This window comes from Danio rerio, chromosome 4, assembly GCF_052040795.2.
Source record: "Danio rerio strain M-AB ecotype USA chromosome 4, GRCz13ab, whole genome shotgun sequence".
In the NCBI taxonomy this organism is placed as follows: domain Eukaryota; kingdom Metazoa; phylum Chordata; class Actinopteri; order Cypriniformes; family Danionidae; genus Danio; species Danio rerio.
Window position 1 is genome coordinate 77,341,492 of NC_141024.2, and position 22,509 is coordinate 77,364,000.

The 22,509-nt window shown below is 36.5% G+C and overlaps 1 protein-coding gene and 4 non-coding genes across 5 annotated transcripts in view; all 5 read left to right on the top strand.

Annotated features, from left to right (window-relative positions):
- The window catches only part of znf1086 (zinc finger protein 1086), an 893,143-nt gene that overhangs the window by 41,177 nt on the left and 829,457 nt on the right, over positions 1-22,509 (top strand). The gene's annotated exons all lie outside the window — the stretch shown is intronic.
- Positions 11,816-11,897, top strand: trnas-gcu (transfer RNA serine (anticodon GCU)). The gene has a single exon. It is a non-coding gene; the product is annotated as a tRNA-Ser (tRNA).
- Positions 13,087-13,168, top strand: trnas-gcu (transfer RNA serine (anticodon GCU)). Its single transcript has one exon. It is a non-coding gene; the product is annotated as a tRNA-Ser (tRNA).
- Positions 13,720-13,801, top strand: trnas-gcu (transfer RNA serine (anticodon GCU)). The gene has a single exon. It is a non-coding gene; the product is annotated as a tRNA-Ser (tRNA).
- Positions 15,521-15,639, top strand: LOC148682852 (5S ribosomal RNA). Its single transcript, XR_015943265.1, has one exon. It is a non-coding gene; the product is annotated as a 5S ribosomal RNA (ribosomal RNA).

Consider the following 22,509-nt stretch of genomic DNA (forward strand, 5'->3'; position numbering starts at 1 on the left):
GTAACAAGTTATTTAATTATTAACATTCTGATTGTTCCTATATATATATATATATATATATATATATATATATATATATATATATATATATATATATATATATATATATCCTATATATATATATATATATATATACTATTACTAACCAGCAATGATAGGTGAGCAAAATAAAAATTGAAAGAGGATACTTTTATTAGGCCTTTCATGAGTCTAATAATCTCAAAGTCACACTTTAAAAGAAGGTCCAAAAACCTGCATTTACAAATGAAGAATGTTTTGCAAAGCATAAAAGGTTGTTAACCAGGTAATGCTGTGTACAATTTGTTTTAGTTACACCAAATTTAACTTGTTTATTGTAAAAAGGGTTTACATGGATATTGACATGAGACATTCTGTATTATGCATTAAGTATTATGAGTCATGAGTAGGGCCAGACAGAATCTGTCGACGTTTTTTGCTATTTCTGCAAAGAATTTTGATAAAAATCTGTTAATTTCTGCCGAAATATTTTGGGAGTATCATAACTAAATCCTAAATATGTGAAACAAAGAATAATATCTTTTAAACTTTTATTTAATGTTTAAAATGCAAATCCAATTAGATTCACTTTATCTGGTAAACTAAGCAAGTCTCTCGTATAATATTTCTACTAAAAGACAGAAAATATTACTGTACAAACTGCATTGTAGATAAATCAGATAAACATTTTCATATTAGTCAATAATATAACTGTTATTAATTTAAAAAGTGAATAAATATATATTTACACACATTTACTCAAATTAAATAGAATTAATGATGGGCTAAAAATCTGCAGAAAATCTGTGGAATTCTGCGTGTGACATTATGTATTATAAGTTATGTACATGAGTATATGCAGTTGTAGAAAATATGCTCAGTGTTTTCAATAACTTTCACAAAATTGGCAAGTTCTCCTCAGTATCAACTTTTAATCTCAGGAATTCTTTTGATGGATACACATTATTAATCATTTTAACTGAAGTTCTTTAATTTTGGGGAGAATTAAAAAAGAAATGCAACTTGTTCTTATTTTTCTAATTTCTGTGAATTAAAATCTTTTAAAATAAACGAGGTCTGAGCTGATTAGGATGAAGCCTTTAAATAAGAATATTCATTTAAAACTTATTATTAAATTTTGTATCTCTAAAAATAAAGATGGAAGAGCGGACATTACAGAATAGTGTGAAAGAAAACCTCTGATCAATACTGTGATGTTTTTAGGAATAACATTAATAATTGTGTAAAACTCTTTAGGGTGACAAGCAAAACCCTGTTTAAAGAATGGGTTGAATTATTTTAATTTAGCAAAAAGATTGTCATTTCAAGTCAAAAAAAAAAAGTCAAATGCGATTATAATCTATTTGAACAAGTTTCCGTTTAATTTTGATGAGATGACGAGGAATCTAGACCAGCACCAAAGCCACTTCCTCCACCTGCTCTATCAATAGAATATCCTCCTGTTACCTCAGATGCCACTGAACTTTTACTTTAGTTCCCACTATGATTTGGCCACAACCAGCACCAGCAGTACCACCAGCTCCACCGGAAACATGTACAAAGATGCTGAAGCACTGGGAGCCACTGGACAATGTACCACATGTCCCCTCAAGCTACTTAATACAGTGATCTTTTTTTTTTTTTTTTTAGCTCTGCACAGTTGCCAGACATTCAGAATCGTTCCCCAGCAAACATCAGAAACAGGTTGGTTCAACAAAGGTTTCCACCCATGTAAAAAAAAAAAAATGTTGCACAACAAATAGTAGTAATAACTATAATATACAGCCACAGTAAAACGTTTGGAATATTTTATAATAAGCTTATTCTGCTCACTAAAATGTTATAGCATTTTTAAATAACTGTTATTTTATTAAATGTTTAAAATATAATTTATTCACATTTAAGCCTGAATTGTACGCATGATTAGTCTTCAGTGTGATGATTATGGAGGACCAAGAGTTCGAGGTTGCCACAGCGGGATGAACTGCCAACTTATCCAGCAAGTTTTTACACAGCAGATGCCCTTCAAGCCGCAACCCATCTCTGGAAAACACACACACACACATGCTCTCTCTCTTTCACACACACACACGCGCTCTCTCTTTCACACATGCACACACACTCACACACAGGCACGCACGCATATGTCACACACACACACATGCACATAAGCTCTCTCTCACACACACTCTCTTTCTCACACACACATGCACGTGCACGCACACACACACACTCTTATGCTTATGGTTATTATTGTTCTGTATTTTAATGTACAAATGATCTATAGAAATGTCATTGAGCTACAGTGTATAGAATTAAAAGTCAGGGAGTAGTCAGTTATTTATATATGCATTATTTATCTAACAATTGTCAACAGAACAGTAATGAAAATAGAGTAGCAAATGTAAAATTATTAAATTAGTTATTAATAATACAGTATTAACAATATAAATAAACAATGTAAATAAAATGTTAAAGGCAAACAGAAACCGACACAAACGTGACTTAAAAGTCAAAGACCAGTCATTTATAAATGCAATATTTATTTAACATTGGTCAACAAAACAGTAATGAACATGGAATAAAAAAAAAAAAATTAAATAAGTTAAATATTAACAGAAAAAAATACAAAAATTAACAAATTGAATAAAATGTTAAATAAATTTAGAAACCAACAACAAGTGAATTAGAATAAATTGAACTATTATGGTGCACCGTTGTGGAGGATAGTAGCATCTGTGTGCAAGTCCAATATAAACTAAGGATAGCTGATGTTGTGCTGCATCTTCTTTTGTTTAAAAGTAACTGTGTAGTTACAAATACAGGGAAAATCTGTTTGCTAATTATACATACATGAACACATTAGTGCATTGAATGACTACGTTTTTGTGAGCTAAACTAGGTTTTTGGGAACTAAGCATTGTATCAGTTGATAAAATATGGTTATTTTCTGTAAATTAAAACAGTTATATAAAACTTCCGTATTTTTACAGAAAATTCCTGGCAACCACTGCCGGTATTTTTCAGTAAATTTAAAGGATTTTTTTAGCAGTGTAAATAAATTAAAGTTAATTATAAATGTTGTGTTGATTGAACTAAACAACATTACCTTACCTTTATGTAACTTACTTAAGTTCACTCAAATGAATATTCTTTCTTTAAGGTAACTTAACTTGGTTACGTGGAACCTGTTGACATAAAAAAGTTAATTAAAGCCAACATATCATTTTTTTGAGTGCAAGGTCCTCTGTCCACGAGACTGCAATGGGCATTTCTCAATCTGAAAAAAATCATGAAAAATAAAATAAATAATTTTAACTCCATGACTCCTTTAATAAAGCACAAAATAGCTCTGTAAATTAATTTAACACTGTTTCTAGAATGTGTGTAATATTTATCTAATATGTAATTGTACAGTTTGTATCTCCAAAAACGAAAAGAAAAAGATAGAGGTAAAGTTGGTTTTATATTCGCACATTTGCTCATTTAGAAGTCTCTATGTTGTTCACCATATTACTTTGAATATTCGTTTGAAATTAGCATGCAAGTATGATTTGTAAACAATATCAACACTTATCTAATTCACTGTGAACAATGCTGTACTTTGATAATCATTAATCGATGTCTGCTAATATGATTTTCCTATTTAGAATTTGCAAAAAAAAAAATTCTGAAATGATATTATTGAGGAGAATGTCTGAATATCCAAATATAAAACCAACTTTACCTCTATAAGAAAAAAAATAAGAGGAACTGGACAGGAACATTCCAGGCCTTAAAACCACATGCTGTATTGTACATTCATAATCCATTCCCCCACCTTTTAAAATCTCTCTCATAAATGGTCAATCTATAGTTAATTATTCGACGTAAATCTCAAAATACATGCATTTTAAAACACATTATTATTTAAAAACAAGTATGACATGTTTTACATAGATACTGTACTGAATGTACTGAAGCCTAACAAGTTAAGCAAATTTCAACAAACATTATATCATGTAAACGAAATACACACCCTTTGATAAATCTCAAGCCACTTATTTATTGAGGAGCTGGCCTGTTCCTGTTGCCCTCATCTGATGGCCAAACTCCTGTGCTGGCAAACTTTTTCAGACATGAAATCCAGTCAGCGTCTGACATGGCTTTGTGGAATTTTTCAGACATTTTTTCTCCTATAAATTAAACGGTTTTCACTTCCGGTTCGAGCAATGTAGAGAACGGTCGCGTGCGTATGAGCCTCCTGACAACTTTACCTTAAATATCAGTTTAATAATCTTCTTAACACATTAGGTTGAAACTGGTGACTTTTAAGCAGACGTGGATGCAAAATGCCGGGTTCCAAAACGAAAGCTGACCAAGATCCGAAGAAAACTTCGATAAGCAGCAAGCTGGCTAAAATGGCGATGGGTGACTCGGAGACGGAGGAACTTTCTCTAAATAAACTGACATCGGAGTTGGAAAAACAACGCGAAAACCTCAAAGACGATATGAGTGCTCTAATCAAATCTTCCCTTGCACCAATTCAACATTCTATTGAATTGTTTAAAGAAACTGTTGACACGCTCGGAAAACGCCTCACTACTGTGGAAACAACTGCCGGGGAAAACTTTGAGGCTCTCAATAGAGCTGAGGCGGACATCGCAGCGCTGAAAGCATCGAACGAAACGCTGTTAGATCGTCTAGATGACCTGGAAAATCGTTCACGCAGGGCAAACCTCCGGATTATAAACGTCCCCGAAGACAGCGAAAGCGGAACAGACATGATCAAGTTTACTTCGGATCTACTAAAAGACGTGCTGGGAGAGCAGGTGTTTGAGAAACCACCCGAACTGGAAAGGGCACATCGAGCGCTTGCGCCTAAACCCAGAGATGGACAACCTCCAAGGCCCATCATCGTCTGTTTTCATCGTTACCAAGAGAAGGAACGAACCTTGCAGTGGGCCAGACAACACGAGCTGCAATACCGAGGGAAAACCATCAGATTTTACCCTGACCTGAGCGCAGCTCTCAGCAGGAAGCGCGCTGCTTTCAAGAATGTCAAAACGAAGCTCTATCAAAAAGGGATTCGTTTCAGACTTCTTTACCCTGCCCGTCTGCGTCTTACATATGACGGGGAAACTCTCACCTTTGATTCAGCTCCAGACGCCGAAGCCTTCTATGAACGGCAAATTAACACGCCCGCAGCTGCTGGAAAGTGACTTTTGCTGTTCCCAATTCGTTCCTAAATACTTCAGAAAGTTACGAGGTCATCTACTTCACTTTATTTTTATCATCATCATTAATCTTTTTACTTTTCTTTATCGTTAAAATGCACACTTCAACACGAGAGGGCATTATTAATATTAAACAGCGGACAGTCACTCACAGACTGCTATTTTTGCTTTGCAATATAATACTGTAAGGACAGATGGACAAATTTTTTCCCTCATTTTAGCTAGTTTCACTTAAAACTGCTAACGCTATCTTGTTTTTTCTTTTTTTTTTTTTTAACCTAATTTTATTTTTATAATTACCATTTATAAACGTATGATGCGTGTATGTCGGAGACTCAGTTGTTTAGTAATAAATCGAGTCGCTGGGAGTGCAACTAGGTTTGTGGAGTCCTGCAGCTTACCTTAGTTCCGAAGGTAAACATAGGAAAAGGTGTTCTGATGTTCAAGGGTTGGTTCACTGCCTCGGGGTTTTTATGTTTGTTTGTTTGTTTTTCTCTTTTTTTATTTTCTTTTTTGATATTTTCTTTTTATCATTTATTATTTATTATTATTATATATATTATCTGAGTGATGACAGAGATACAGAAACACTTAGCTGTGTGTTACCTTTTGTCTATGTTCCATTATGTCTATCTTAAACAGAGGAGGAATGACAGGAAAGTCATTCATTAGGTTTACTTTATGGAATGTTAAGGGTCTTAATGGTCCTGTTAAGAGGTCAAGAATCTTCTCTCATCTTAAACGTCTTAAATCTGACATAATTTTCCTTCAGGAGACACATTTACTCAATTCAGATCATCTTAGATTACAGAAACCATGGGTTGGACAAATTTACCACTCTAAATTTAATGCTAAAGCAAGAGGTACAGCTATAATAATAAATAAAAACATTCAGTTTTCAGCTTCTAATATTATTTCTGATCCTCAAGGTCGCTATATTATAGTATCAGGGAAACTATTTCAAACTCAGGTCTTGCTGGTGAATGTTTACGGCCCCAATTGGGATGATAAGAAATTTGTAAGCAAACTGATAGCTGCTTTACCCAATTTTAATTCGCATTATTTGATATTAGGGGGTGATCTCAATTGTGTAATGGATCCAAACTTGGATCGCTCTAACCCAAAAACACAAGCACTTTCCAAAATGGCAAATGAAATGCTAACCTTTATGAACCAGACAGGCTGTGTAGACCCTTGGCGCTTTTTTAACCCTCACAGCAAGACCTTCTCTTATTTTTCTCATGTACATCACTGTTATTCAAGAATTGATTATTTTTTCATAGACCAAAGTCTCCTCTCTTCAGTAAAGGGTATAGAATATTCTGCCATTGTAGAATCCGATCATGCACCTCTACTACTTGACCTCTCTTTTCCGAGTAACTTTACGAGCTACACGTGGCGATTAAAATCCTCACTATTGTCAGATGAATCATTCTGCCAACACATATCTTCTTCAATTGACAATTTTTTAGAATTCAATTCAACAGAACATATTTCCCCCTCCCTGTTATGGGAAACATTAAAAGTAGTGCTTAGGGGAGACATTATATCATATACCGCATTTATTAATAAAGAGAGGGAGGAAAAAAGGTTGCATCTAATTGATGAAATATCCAAAATTGATAATCAGTATTCTACATCTCCTTCACCAGAACTCTATAAGGAAAAAATCGGTCTCCAGACACAATATAATTTAATCTCAACTAGCCATGCAGAACAGCTTATTCTTAGATCGCGGGGTTATTTTTATGAGCATGGTGATAAAGCTAGCCGATTTTTAGCCCACCAACTTAAATCCAGATCATCAGCACAATATATTTCTGAAATCGTAAATGATGAAGGGGAATTAACAACTGACCCCCTTCAAATCAATAACATATTTACAAACTTTTACTCTAATCTTTATGCATCTGAAGCATCTAAGGACCCATTTAAACTGATAGAGTTTTTTAATAAAATATATACTCCCAACATTTCATTAGATCATAAAAAAGACCTAGACCGCCCCCTTCAGTTGCATGAAATATCTGAGGCCATATCAGCTTTACAGAGTGGCAAGACCCCAGGCCCTGATGGCTTTCCCATCGAATTCTATAAGAAGTTTTCTGCTAAATTATCCCCACTTCTTCTAAACATGTTTGTACATTCTTTTTCTCAGGGAACTCTACCAAACTCTCTCAATGAAGCACTGATTACGCTTTTGTTGAAACCCCAAAAAGATCCAACTAAATGTAGTTCATATCGCCCAATTTCTTTATTAAATGCAGATGTCAAAATCTTAGCAAAATTATTAGCTATCCGCTTAGAATCTCCTCTACTTAATATCATCTCTGCTAATCAGACCGGTTTTCTAAAAGGACGTCATATTTTTTCCAACATCCGCTGTCTCTTAAATGTCCTCTACACCCCCCCATCTCAGGACGTACCTGAAATTGTAGTATCATTAGACGCTGAAAAGGCATTTGACCGAGTGGAATGGGATTATCTTTTTTTCGCTATGAATAAATTTGGATTTGGCCCCAGTTTTATCAAATGGATCCAATTGTTGTACTATTCTCCATTTGCCTCTGTGCTTACTAATAAATGGAGGTCTAAAATCTTTCCCTTATCAAGGGGCACTCGGCAGGGGTGCCCACTTAGTCCCCTTTTATTTACAATCGCAATAGAGCCACTGTCTATAACATTAAAATCTATACCTGCTTTTCATGGAATAGTTAGGTGGGGGGTCGAACACAAGCTCTCATTATATGCTGATGACCTACTTCTCTACATTTCAGATCCTCTGTCATGCATCGGCGACATTCTCAAAGTTTTAAATGATTTCGGAACCTTCTCAGGCTACAAGTTAAATATTTCCAAAAGTGAATGTATGCCTGTAAATACACTTGCCAGGCAAATGCCCGACTCTGTGTTTCCCTTCCACATGACAAGATCCGAGCTTAAATATTTGGGTATTATTATCACTCCAAACTTCAAAGGATTATATGAAAAAAACTTTACCCCTCTATTGACTAAACTTAAATCTGATCTTCAAAAATGGCGGATCCTCTACCTATCCCTGGCAGGCAGGGTAAACTGTGTTAAAATGATAGTTCTTCCTAAACTTTTATATGTATTTCAATGTCTCCCTATCTTCTTATCCAAAGCCTTTTTTAAAACATTAGACAAACTTATCTCAAGTTTTTTATGGGATGGAAAGACTCCTAAGATCCGGAAGGAGTTCCTTGAGAAAAATAAGGGTGATGGAGGTTTAGCTCTTCCTAATTTTTTATCATATTATTGGGCAGCTAATGTTCAAAAAATAGTTTATTGGATGTGCTCACCAGGTAGCGACGATTGGCGCGAAACAGAATCCAGATCATGCACAGCAACCTCCTTACAAGCCCTGGCGACATCTAGTTTACCAATTAAAACCACACGACACACACAAAATCCAATTGTCTGCTGCACTGTTAAAATATGGTCTCAGTTACGTCAACATCTCAAATTAAGACAAGCCCTTATGCTTCAGAGCCCAATATGCAACAATCATGCATTCCTCCCCGCCATACTAGACCTTGGGTTTAAACGTTGGCAAGATAAAGGCATTGTGCAGTTTGGAAACCTTTACATTGATGGTGTCTTTGCAAGTTTTAATTATCTCCGCTCCAAATTTAATCTGAACCATAATGACCTCTTCCGTTACTTTCAGATACGCCATTTTGTGAGTGCTCAAAGCCCAACATTTCCTAGTATTCCTTTAAAGTCCTCTGTTGATTCTCTGTTAGACACACTCTAACACACTCTAATCTACAAGGTTTTATTTCTAGAATATACACAATTTTTATGTCTTTGAAAATTGTAAGTACAGAAAAGATTAAAATTAGGTGGGAAAAAGAACTGGGAGTAGCACTTTCAGAGGAATCTTGGAGCAATGCCCTAAGTAGGGTGAACGGTAGCACTTCTTGTGCTCGCCTAAGTTTAATACAATTTAAAGTGTTACACCGAATACATCTAAGCAGATCTCGGATAGCCTCTTTTAACTCTACTTTTGACAAGACCTGTATAAGATGTCACACAGGCGTAGCAGACCTGTCTCATATGTTTTGGACGTGCCCTAAGCTTAATCCTTACTGGTCAACTATATTTAATACATTGTCTAAAGTGTGTGAAGTACAGCTTAGGCCATGTGCAGAATTTGCTTTGTTTGGGATTCCACCTGACGAACTGAGTCTGACTCAAAGACAACAAAACATAATAGCCTTTGCATCTTTGCTGGCTCGCAGACAAATTTTACTGCACTGGAAATCGTTAAATCCACCTAAAGCATCACACTGGCTTCAAGATCTGATGTTATATTTACACTTGGAAAAAATTAAATATTCAATTAGAGGCTCTAGCAAATTCTCATATGTATGGCAACCATTATTAACATATTTCTCTGCTATAAGTGTACTTCCTGGGGAATAATGTGACTGTCTTGTATGTAACTGGAATCTTTTTTCTTTGTCCTTTCTTTCTCTGTCCAGAATCTCAAGCTTTTTCTATGTTAACTTACCATTGTAAGATAGCACAGCCTTATCCCTCATTGAATCACCCATTACTGTTGTCACTCTATTTCTATATGTATTTATAATTATTTTAATTATTTATGTATGTATTTATTTATTTATTTTTATTTTTATTTTGAAAAAAAAAAAGATTTGATAGTACTTTTTTTTTTTTATTTATATTTTTTAAAAATTCATTACTATTATTTTTTTTTATAATTACTTTTCCTTTCATTTTTTATTTATTTATTTATTTATTTTTATCGTTCTTTAGGCAGTGTATTTAGGGGTTGTTAAAGTGGGTTTTATATGTATAAAATGTATATAAAATGTCAATTTTCTGTATAAATAATGTAACTTGTTCTTGGCAAAAAAATAAAGGGAAAAAAAAAAAATAATTAAACGGTTTTAGATTAAAGTATCCAAATTTGAATTACAACACACTAAAACATTAATAACGTGCAATTATGTAGATTTTCATATCTTTTTTAAGAAATCACTATCAGAAAAAAAATCCTGAACTTTAAACAAAACGATGCTGTGCTCTGTCGAATGATGCTGTTTGTCGAAAATCACTGAAGGTCAAGGAACTTTTTTGACCTCTGACCCGCCTCCAGATGACCCTGTTATTCCTTCGTGTACCTTCGGCTCAGTTCGTAAAATTGATTGACATCTGACTAACCTGTTTGACTGCACACATAGCGGTGAATCTTAGAACGGTTCCTTCCCCAGCTTTAACATTGCCATGACTCTGATTGGTCAAATGTTGAAAATGTTGAGAATTACGGTCCGCGATTGGCTGCAAATGTTGAGATGCTGCAACATGATTGGCTACAATGTTGGACCGAATCGCTCCGATTGGCCCTCATCTTCAACATTTGTGAAATATTGATGGACAATCCTTTAGCAGCTGGCATTGCTAATCCATTGTGCTCTTTAAATCCCATCCTCGTCGCTAATATGTCCTGGCATTCGAGAGAGCTTGGTGCTTCTGTGGAACTTGTTTTACTCTCACTCTCTTAGCATTTTGAAGGATGTTGTTGCAAAATTTTATTACGAAGTGGCCAAGTCCATCGAATCCCATCCTTGTCGTTCAAATGCTTTGGCGTTTGAAAGAGGCCGGTGCTTTTGTGAAAGGTGTTTTACTCGCACGCTCTTATTGTTTTAAAGAATGTTATTGTAAAAATTCATGTCATCTTTACCGAAAAGAGCTGCAAATACATACAGAAATGCTATAGTCCAGCCCCCATCAGGAAAGGGAGTATATACATGACGAGGTGGCCGAGTCCATCGAATCCCATTTTTGTCGTTCATATGGCAAAACTGAAAGTCATCTTATCGAAAATAGTTGCACAAACATACATTTACAAATATGTGCCACAGTCTGGCCTCCACCAGAGAAAAAGGTGTATACGAGACGAGTTGGCGAGTGGTTAAGGCGATTGACTGCTAGTCCATTGTGCTTTGCACACGTGTGTCTGAATCCCATACTCATTGCTAACATGTTCTGGCATTCGATAGAATGGTGTTTCTGTAGTAGTTGTTTTACTATCACTCTCTTAGCGGTTTGAAGGATGTTGTTGCAAAATTTAATGTCATCTTTATAAAAAAAGAGCTGCAAATACAAACATATATGCCATAGTCCTGCCCCCATCATGAAAGTGAGTACATACATGACGAAGAGGAAGAGTCCATCGAATCCCATCCTTGTCGTTCAAATGCTCTGGCGTTTGAAAGAGGCCGGTGCTTCCGTGGAAGGTGTTTTACTCGCACGCTCTTATCGTTTTGAAGGATGTTGTTGCAAAATTTAACGCCACCTTTACCGAAAATAGCAGCAAATACATACAGAAATGCCATAGTCCAGCCCCCAACAGGCAAGTGAGTACATACATGACGGGGTGGCCGAGTCCATCGAATCCCATTTTTGTCGTTCATTTGCTCTGTCGTTCATACGGCAAAACTGAAAGTCATCTTACCGAAAATAGTTGCAGAAACATACATTTACAATTATGTGCCACAGTCCGCCTCCAACAGAGAAGAAGGAAAATACATGACGAGGTGGCCGAGTGGTTAAGGCGATGGACTGCTAATCCATTGTGCTCTGCACGCGTGGGTTCGAATCCTATCCTCGTCGCTCATATTTTATGGCATTCAAGAGATCATGGTCTTTCTGTAGAAGTTCTCTCACTCTTTTAGCGTTTTGAAGGATGTTGTTGCAAAATTTTATGTCAACTTTATCAAAAATAGCTGCAAATACAAACATATATGCCATAGTCCAGCCCCCATCATAAAAGTGAGTACATACATGACGAGGTGAAAGAGTCCATCAAATCCCATCCTTGTCGTTCAAATTCTCTGGCGTTTAAGAGGGCGGTGCTTCCGTGGAAGGTGTTTTACTCGCACGCTCTTATCGTTTTGAAGGATGTTGTTGCAAAATTTAACGTCATCTTTACCGAAAATAGCAGCAAATACATACAGAAATGCCATAGTCCAGCCCCCAACAGGAAAGTGAGTACATACATGACGGGGTGGCCGAGTCCATCGAATTCCATTTTTGTCGTTCATTTGCTCTGTCGATCATACGGCAAAACTGAAAGTCATCTGACCGAAAATAGTTGCAGAAACATACATTTACAATTATGTGCCACAGTCCGGCCTCCACCAGAGAAAAAGCAAAATGCATGACGAGGTGGCCAAGTGTCTAAGGCGATGGACTGCTAATCCATTGTGCTTTGCACGCGTGGGTTCGATTCCCATCCTTGTTGCCGATATGTTCTGGCATTCGAGAGATCATGGTGTTTTTGTAGAAGTTCTTTTACTCTCACTCTTTTAGTGATTTGAAGGATGTTGTTGCAAAATTTTATGTCATCTTTATCGAAAATAGCTGCAAATACAAACATATATGCCATAGTCCAGCCCCCATCATGAAAGTGAGTACATACATGACGAGATGGAAGAGTCCATCGAATCCCATCCTTGTCGTTCAAATGCTCTGGCGTTCGAAAGAGGCCGGTTCTTCCGTGGAAGGTGTTTTACTCGCACGCTCTTATTGTTTTGAAGGATGTTGTTGCAAAATTTAACGTCATCTTTACCGAAAATAGCAGCAAATACATACAGAAATGCCGTAGTCCAGCCCCCAACAGGAAAGTGAGTACATACATGACGGGGTGGCTGAGTCCATCAAATCCCATTTTTGTCGTTCATTTGTTCTCTCGTTCATACGGCAAAACTGAAAGTCTTCTTACCGAAAATAGTTGCAGAAACATACATATACAAATATGTGCCACAGTCCGGCCTCCACCAGAGAAAAAAGGAAGATACATGACGAGGTGGCCGAGTGGTTAAGGCGATGGACTGCTAATCCATTGTGCTCTGCACGCGTGGGTTCGAATCCCATCCTCGTCGCTCATATGTTCTGGCATTCGAGAGATCATTGTGTTTCTGTAGAAGTTCTCTCACTTTTTTAGCGTTTTGAAGGATGTTGTTGCTATATTTTATATCAACTTTATCGAAAATAGCTGCAAATACAAACATATATGCCATAGTCCAGCCCCCATCATGAAAGTGAGTACATACATGACGAGGTGGAAGAGTCCATCAAATCCCATCCTTGTCATTCAAATGCTCTGGCGTTTGAAAGAGGCCGGTGCTTCCGTGGAAGGTGTTTTACTCGCACGCTCTTATCGTTTTGAAGGATGTTGTTGCAAAATTTAACGTCATCTTTACCGAAAACAGCAGCCAATATATACAGAAATGCCGTAGTCCAGCCCCCAACAGGAAAGTGAGTACATACATGATGGGGTGGCCGAGTCCATCGAATCCCATTTTTGTCGTTGTTTTGCTCTCTCGTTCATTCGGCAAAACTGAAAGTCTTCTTATCGAAAATAGTTGCAGAAACATACATATACAAATATGTGGTACAGTCCGGCCTCAACCAGAGAAGAAGGAAAATACATGACGAGGTGGCCGAGTGGTTAAGGCGATGGACTGCTAATCCATTGTGCTCTGCACGCGTGGGTTCGAATCCCATTCTCGTCGCTCACATATTATGGCATTCAAGAGATCTTGGTCTTTCTGTAGAAGTTCTCTCACTCTTTTAGCGTTTTGAAGGATGTTGTTGCAAAATTTAACGTCATCTTTACCAAAAATAGCAGCAAAAACATACAGAAATGCCATAGTCCAGCCCTTAACAGGGAAGTGAGTACATACATGACGGGGTGGCCGAGTCCATCGAATCCCATTTTTGTCGTTCATTTGCTCTGTCGTTCATACGGCAAAACTGAAAGTCATCTTACCGACAATAGTTGCAGAAACATATGTAACCCTAGTGAAATAGTTAAATATTTATTTATAATATTATTTAGAGCAGTATAATCATATTATTATTATATCTTCAAGTCTTTATAAATTTAATAAACGAAAAAAAATTCATGTATACAAATGTAGTTTGAGGTAAAGTAACAACCAATCGTAAGAGCGGGTTGTTAGCTCCGCCCCTTCCAGCTTGCCACAGAGAGAGAGAGAGCAGAGACGAGACCGGTTGGCAGAATAAAAGAGGAGCAAACTTGAACAAAAAGATTAAAATACAGTATGTTATGATTCCCAAACAGTTTAAAAGTGATTGTAGTAGTACTAAATCAAGTTGTACCTGCAAAATAGTTGTTATTTAGCGTGTTAGTGTGTTTAAGAGTGTGTTGAAGTCTGACCGCATGTTGCATTACGTTTACAGTGCGCTGACGCCATTTTGCAATCGCGTGTGTGTGAGAAGACCATAGAGTGATATAGACATCGCGAATTTGACAGGTATTCCATTATATTAGCTCATTTTATGGTATACATGTGTGTGTATGTGTTTTATTTGTTCCATGTGCTGTATATTTTGTATGTTTTTGAAATTATTTTGAACATATTAAACTTATTTATAAATTCTGGTCTGTGATCAGGCCAGGTTTTTTTCTGAGGACATTTTCCCAGTTTCACTGGATTTCTTGTATTGATGGCGAGCCTCCTACGTCGACCAATTGTGAAGTACACATATTTCAATTAATTCTCATTTCACCGGATAAAGTAAGAATTTGCCAAAAAGTTAATTCCTTTATTGGACTGCGATTTTTTAATGCAGCTCTAGGGACTGATTTTCTTGATGGGGAAAAAACAGAACTTTATCTGAATTGAACTGATTTCACCAATTTTAGAGTGAACAACGACACTGATTTATTTGTGTTATTTTATGGTTTCTTTTGTTTTCACTTGAATTCATTTATTGTGATTTGTGTTTGATTTAAAATAATTGTAAAGTGGGTGCACCCTGGGGTTGTGTATAAATAGTTATGTTACTGATGTAAGTATTGTTTACTAAGACAAATACGAAAAGGAAAAAATTCATACAATCTAAAGTAAAACTATTTTTGTATTTAAAACATTCAGTTTGTCTTTGGTTATTGCTCAGTTTCAACCCCACCTCCTTTTACTTACCTTGTAAACTTCTGGTTTTATTGTCTGGTCCAATAATAAATAAATATAGTACACCTGTTACACTTGGATGGGAGACCGCCTGGGAATACCAGGTGCTGTAAGCTTTTCGAAGTCTTTCATTTGGCAGCTGATACACTTCCCTGTGCCACAGCTCCGCTGCCATTATTTTTTCTTGCTTTCAAGGGCATTGTTTCTGTCGGTGCTGTGTCGATGCCAGCTGAGCTGCGCTCGTTCCCTGGTGCTGCGCCTGTTTTAAATAGCCAACTCTTGACAGCCTCTCTCACTTATGGCCATACCACCCTGGAAATGTCTGATCTCATCTGAACTCGGAAGTAAAGCAGGGTCGGGCCTGGTTAGTACTTGGATGGGAGACCGCCTGGCAATACCAGGTGCTGTAAGCTTTTCGAAGTCCTTCATTTGTGGTACTACCTCTTTGATGTTAGTCTAGGGTAAAAGTAATAACATTTAAAAGATGTGGTACTGTTACAAGATGATGGGTGAAAGTAAAAGACATAAACACCAAAACTGCCAACAAAAGTGATTTAATGTACAAAAAAGTGAAATCAGAATAATGGCCAAATATATATACAATAAGAAAAAATATTTACAATAATAAAGTAATAAATTAAACAAAGTATCAAACAAAATTAGGTCAACTCAAGAGTAAGGGGACGCTAGTGAAGCCAAATCAAAGAAATTAATATAACAAAACAATTCTAACTTATAAGCAAACCCCTTACCTCGCTAGAAACATAAAAAGAATTCTATTCTGAACTAAAACAAAACAAATACAATTGGCATTCACTTCCTTACCTGGGACCTGTTTCAGTAAGGAGTTTCAAACAACTCGGAGTTTAAACTTGAACTCTGAGTTGATTTACAGAGAGATTAAAAACTTTTTGGTTTCAGAATAGCTGATCTGAGTTAGATCAATCAACTTTGAGTAGACCAACTCAGAGTTAAGCGCGCACACTGTGACTATAAAAAGACATTATCAATGGGGCGCAGATATTACGAGTGACCATGGCAACATCTTAAAAAAGAGATCATCATTTCTTTCTCCAGCTGAACTTGATCTGCTCATGCAAAGTAGTAGCAAATATGAGTGTATATATTTAAAAAGAAGCAACCATCGGTGAAACAGAGACAGTTAGCCTGGGAAAACAGCTGCTCAAGTTAATGCATAATTTTTAATTTAAAGTATTTAAATATTTAAGTATAATAAAATGAGTAATGTAATGTGTGACGTTTATAAAATGTTTCTAAACTTTTATACACGTTTATCAGTTTTAATAGATTTAACAGTGTACTTGTGTCTGCCTTTTTATTGATCAAGTGATAGAGGTTGATAACATTTAGAAGGTAAGCAGTACTAAAAATACTTTTTAGAAAGAATAGTAATCCCATTAATCTAGTAACAGTACATGTCAAAGGTTAAGCTAATTATTTATGAAAAAAGAACAAGCCATTCTCGTACGTGACTTTGTTCTGTGTGTGACAAAAATTTAGGCAATATCTATGTTTCCATCCAAATATATTACATAAATTTGTGCACAACTGGAATAACACCTAAAAGATGCGAATAAAGCAGTGTTATCATCCAACAAGTCAAAGAGAACACAATCGTCACTTCCTGATTAACTTGCGCCAAAAATCAACAGTAAAAACAGAATTTACTGTGGTAGAAGAAGCTGCGGCAATAATTGTTTATTTAATAAATGTACTTGCACCTCAGAAGACAATGCTGACACACAATGAACACGTGGGGGCGTTTGAAGCCATCTTGACATGCTCCAGACGCTCTGAGGTAATTAATAATATACAATAATACTGAAACAGTAAATGCATTTTAGAATGACTAAAACAACATTTAAGATGTTCTGCAGTGTGCTCAGTCTGCTGGTTTGTCCATTCACACACATTTTCATCATCATCTCTAACAAACCTTTTTTTAATGTACATGCTGTAATTTGTTAAGTGTTTCCTTCGTAGTTCATGCGCATCTTTTCTAATCAAATAAAAGTTTAACCTACTCAGTTATGCACATGTTTTATTATGCGTATTTTCAAAAGTTATGTAAATCATGACGTTTCAGCTCTTCGGCAGCTGCTGCAGAGATCAACCTATCTCTGTCTATTCTATCTAGTTACACATGTCTCTCTATATACAAATACACTTGTTAAACTTTTCATCTGCACCAAGACTCACGACAACTTCATCCTATGCTGTTCTTTAACCTGCAAATGTTTATTTTACACATTTTATAGATCAAATAGTACTGTATGCTTTTTAAGCAAACTTATATGAGAAGCATCTACAGTCAGAAGACAATCGCCTGTGATGTCATGTCATTTGTTTTTTTGATTGTCAGGTTGCTGTAGACCTAGTTATAATCATATTTATACAATATAGTTATAAAGATATTTATACATGATCAAACTAGTGTTACTTTCTCCGCTTCAGTGATGTCCAGCGGCAGAATAACAGCTCGTTAATTCATGCTCGTGCAGATGATGAGACAGACAAAAGTAACCAATGCATGCCATTCTTTTACTTATTTTCGTGTTGTCAGATTCACAGTGCAAACAGCTACCGGTAGGAATAACTCGAGTGAACATAAAACAAAGCTCATGCCTCGCTCTGACGCGCTGCTGCTGCGTGTGGTATGAAAGCTTTAATCTGTTAACATGGACGCCGAAAACACACGCGCTGCTCACCCTCTGCTCACGCGCCGCTGACGCTTGCGGTGTGAAACAGGCGTTAAGTAGAGATTATATAATGACAAATTAACAACCTTTTTTCCCGATTTTTTCTAAACAGGTTGCTGAAGGTGTGAGGCTGGCCGGATTAACTTGACAGTCAATATAGGGGTGTAAAACGGTCTGGAGCTAGGCCCAGGCCGAAAGGGGGATAAAACACCAAAAGGGGATATCTGACTAATTGGAGTGTGTAAGCATATATTGGTGTGGGAGCTGAACACGCTGCAACACCAATGCATGAGGCCAACTGTATATTAGATACAGGGCAACACAAAAAGGGGAACCGAAAACCACATTAAATTCTAAAATAGAAAGAGAAAATGAGACTGATTTACTAGCAGATGACAATCTGACAGAAAGTGTGTGATTAAGTGTGTATGGATGTTTCCCAGAGATGGGTTACAGCTAGAAGGGCATACGCTGTGTAAAACATATGATGAATAAGTTGGCGATTCATTCCACTATGGTGGCCCCAGATTAATAAAGGAACTAAGCCTTAAAGAAAATGAATGAATGAATGAATTAATTGGACAAATTAGATTGGAGAAAATTTAGGAAAAATTAAATAAATAATTACATTTTAAAATTATTTTATTTTACACACGTTAGTTTTTTTAAAAGTTTTTTTTTTATTATTTTTATTCTTTTATTTTAGACAGAATTTTTTTTATCTTTTATGAGAAGACATTCTTTATGTTTTTTTATTATATTTTAGTTTAAGAAATTTTTATGCTTTTTATCTTTTATTTTAAAACATTTGTATGGTTTTTTCGTAATCTTTTATTTCAAGACATTTTAAGATTATTTTATTTTAAACACATCATTATGAGTTTAAGATTCTTTTATTTGAAGAGGATTTTAAGATTCTTTTATTTGAACACATTTTTGAAGATTATTTTAGTTTGAGCCATTGTTGTTTTTAAATCTTTCATTTAAAGACACTTTAAGATTTTTATTTTAAGCCATTGTGGTTTTTGAACCTTTTATTTGAAGAGATTCTTAAGATTTTTATTTTATTTTAATCACATTGTTGTGTTTTTGATTTTCCCATTTTAAGACATTGAGGAAAAAAAAAAAGGAATCTAGTTTAAATATGTTTGAATTTTGGTTTTAATCATTTGATGACGAGTTTGAGTTGTTAGTTTAATAACATTGTTTAAGTTCGATTAAGTACGATTAAGTTCTGAATCTTTCATTTCAATAATTGTTGAGTTGAATCCTACTTTGAAGTTGTTGATTTTTCATCCTAAATCTCAATTGTAATTTTTGTGCTGTAATAAATTTAAAATGTTGAAATTCAGTTTGAACTATTCATGGGGATTATAATTTTGTATTAGTGAATTTCTAATTCCAATCACATGTGTTTTCACAGGTGTTAATCTTTGATCGTAATTATACAGTGGGATTTTTTATTAGAGCATATCTTTATGGGTGTGGATTTCATTTTAATCAGATTTTTATTTTTTATGTTGGAGTTTTTAAATTTTGTTTACATTTTTATTATTGTCATTCTTATTCTAATTTTGTTGGGGAAGAAGAAGAAAAAAAAATACCTTTATTGATAAAGTGTATAAGAATGGAAAATTTTAATGATTGGTTAATTGGAAGTTAATAAGAGTGCTGGGAGTAATAAGCCTAAATATAGCAAATAAAATCCTTATTAAAAGAAGATATCGGAGTGACTTCAAGAGGGAAGAGACTGCACCACTGAAGAGGAGAACCAAGAGTGTAGAAATTATAAACTGAATCTAAAAAAGTTAAAGAAATTTAGTTGAAAGGGGTTATAGGCATCATCTAACATAATGAATGAGCACTATGATGTTAACGATTGTTTTGAATAAGAGGTAAAACAAAGATTTAGGCAAAGGCCTGCAGTAATGACAATGGGACATTTTTGTGGGGATTTGATTATCTGTTTTTGTTTTTGTCTGCTCCAGAGAGGAGCAGAAAAGGGGAATTGTTGGAGAAAATGAATTTATTTTTATTACTTTTGTGTTTTTTTTATTAGGAAAATGTTTAGACTAACAACAGATTAATCAATCTTTTCTATTGTATTATAAAACATCTTGACCAGACAAACTTCCTCTTTTTTACTGTGCTGCATACTTTTTAGAAGAACTGCTGACAAGTGGAAAAAGCAGAATAAGAATAAATTTATGTTTGTTCCAGAACTATAGTCTAGACATGTCACAAGTTGTCATGATGCTTGTAGAAGTGTGAAATATATTAAAGATGCACAGAAGTGTTCAGTTCTGGTATGCAGAGAAAGGTTGCAGAAAGAGGAAGTAATGTCCAGGGGTTACAAAGGGCCAAGGGACTGCAGAATGACTGATAAGTGACGTTAAACCAAAACTCCACCTGTTATGGTCAGTTGTGTATATATGCTGGAGTCAGGAAATGTATGTTAGTTGCAAACATCTTGAATGTAATTCTTGTATTGCATTGGGGTAACGTAACCCAGAGCTCTGTCATCGAACTATTCATTTGTATCTAATAAATTACTAATATTTTTAGCATTGAAGAAAACCCTCTCCAGACCTTTTCTTATTGAACACGCATGGAATTGGCAAGATATTCCAACAGTAGAGCATGAGACTCTTAATCTCAGAGTCCTGGGTTCGAGCCCCATGTTGGGCGTTTCTGTTACTTTTCTCTCTCTCTCTCAGCAAACTTACATTAGGGTTCATATAGCAGACCTTTTGAGACAAAGTTACGCCTTCTACCACTGTAGGTGACCTTTCCCTAAGTCTATGTAGGGAAGGTATTACTGTAAATGGTGTCTAACTCTTCAAATGACGCCTCATCAGTTCCCTAGCTCAGTCGGAAGAGCATGAGACTTTATCTCAGGGTCGTAGGTTTGAGCCCCACGTTGGGCATTTCTGTTGCCTCTTTCTCTCAGCAAACTTTCATTAGGGTTCCTATAGCAGACCTTTTGAAACAAAGTTCCGCCTTTCTACCACTGTAGGTGACCTCCTACTAAGTCTCTGGCGCAATCGGTAAGCCGTTTGGCTGTTAACTGAAAGGTTAGTGGATCAAGCCCACCCAGGGAAGAATTAGGCATTTTGCTGCCTTGCAACTGCTAACATGTGCACTGGGCATATATCTTTGGCCACATTCTGTCCAGCGCTACAAGATGAAATCAGGATTTAGCAGAAGATTTTTACGGGTAGGGAAGGTATTACTGAAAACAGTGTCTAGCTCTTGAAAGAGCTTTGCATCAGCCCGCCTAGTTCAGTCGGTAGAGCATTAGACTCTTAATCTCAGGGTTGTGGGTTCGAGCCCCACGTTGGGCATTTCTGTTGCCTCTCTCACTCTCTCTCAGCAAACTTACATTAGGGTTCATATAGCAGACGTTTTGAGACAAAGTTCTGCCTTTCTACCACTGTAGGTGACCTTTACCTAAGTCTCTGTGGCGCAATCGGTTAGCACGTTCGGCTGTTAACTGAAAGGTTGGTGGTTAAAGCCCACCCAGGGACGAATTAGGGATTTTGCTGCCTTGCAACTGCTAACACATGCACTGGACATAGATCCTGGGCCACATTCTGTCCAGCGTTACAAGATGAAATCAGGATTTAGCGGAAGATTGTCATGGGTAGGGAAGGTATTACTGTAAACGGTATCTAGCTCTTGTAAGGGCTCCTCATCAGCTCAGCTAGTTCAGTCGGTTTCATTAGGGTTCATATAGCACACCTTTTGAAACAAAGTTCCGCCTTTCTACCACTGTAGGTGACTTCTTACTAAGTCTCTGTGGCGCAATCGGTTAGCGCGTTTAGCTGTTAACTGAAAGGTTGGTGGTTCAAGCCCACCCAAGGACAAATTAGGCATTTTGCTGCCTTGCAACACTAACACGTATACTGGGCATAGATCCAGGGCCACATTCTGTCCAGCGTTACAAGATGAAATCAGGATTTAGCAGAAGATTGTCACGGGTAGGGAAGGTATTACTGTAAACGGTGTCTAGTTCTAGAAAGGGCTCCTCATCAGCTCAGCTAGTTCAGTCCGTAGAGCATGAGACCCTTAATCTTAGGGTCGTGGGTTTGAGCCCCACGTTGGGCGTTTCTGTTACTTTGCCTAATTCGACCTTTTGAAACAAAGTTCCGCCTATCTACCACTGTAGGTGACCTCCTACTAAGTTTCTGTGGCCAATCGGTTAGCGCGTTCGGCTGTTAACTGAAAGGTTGGTGGTTCAAGCCCACCCAGGGACGATTTAGGCATTTTGCTGCCTTGCAACTGCTAACATGTGCACTAGGCATATATCTTTGGCCACATTCTGTCCAGCTTTACAAGATGAAATCAGGATTTAGCGGAAGATTGTCATGGGTAGGGAAGGTATTACTGTAAACGGTGTCTAGTTCTAGAAAGGGCTCCTCATCAGCTCAGCTAGTTCAGTCCGTAGAGCATGAGACCCTTAATCTCAGGGTCGTGGGTTCGAGCCCCACGTTGAGTGTTTCTGTTGCCTCTCTCTCTCTCTCTCTCTCTCTCTCTCTCTCTCTCTCTCTCAGCAAACTTTCA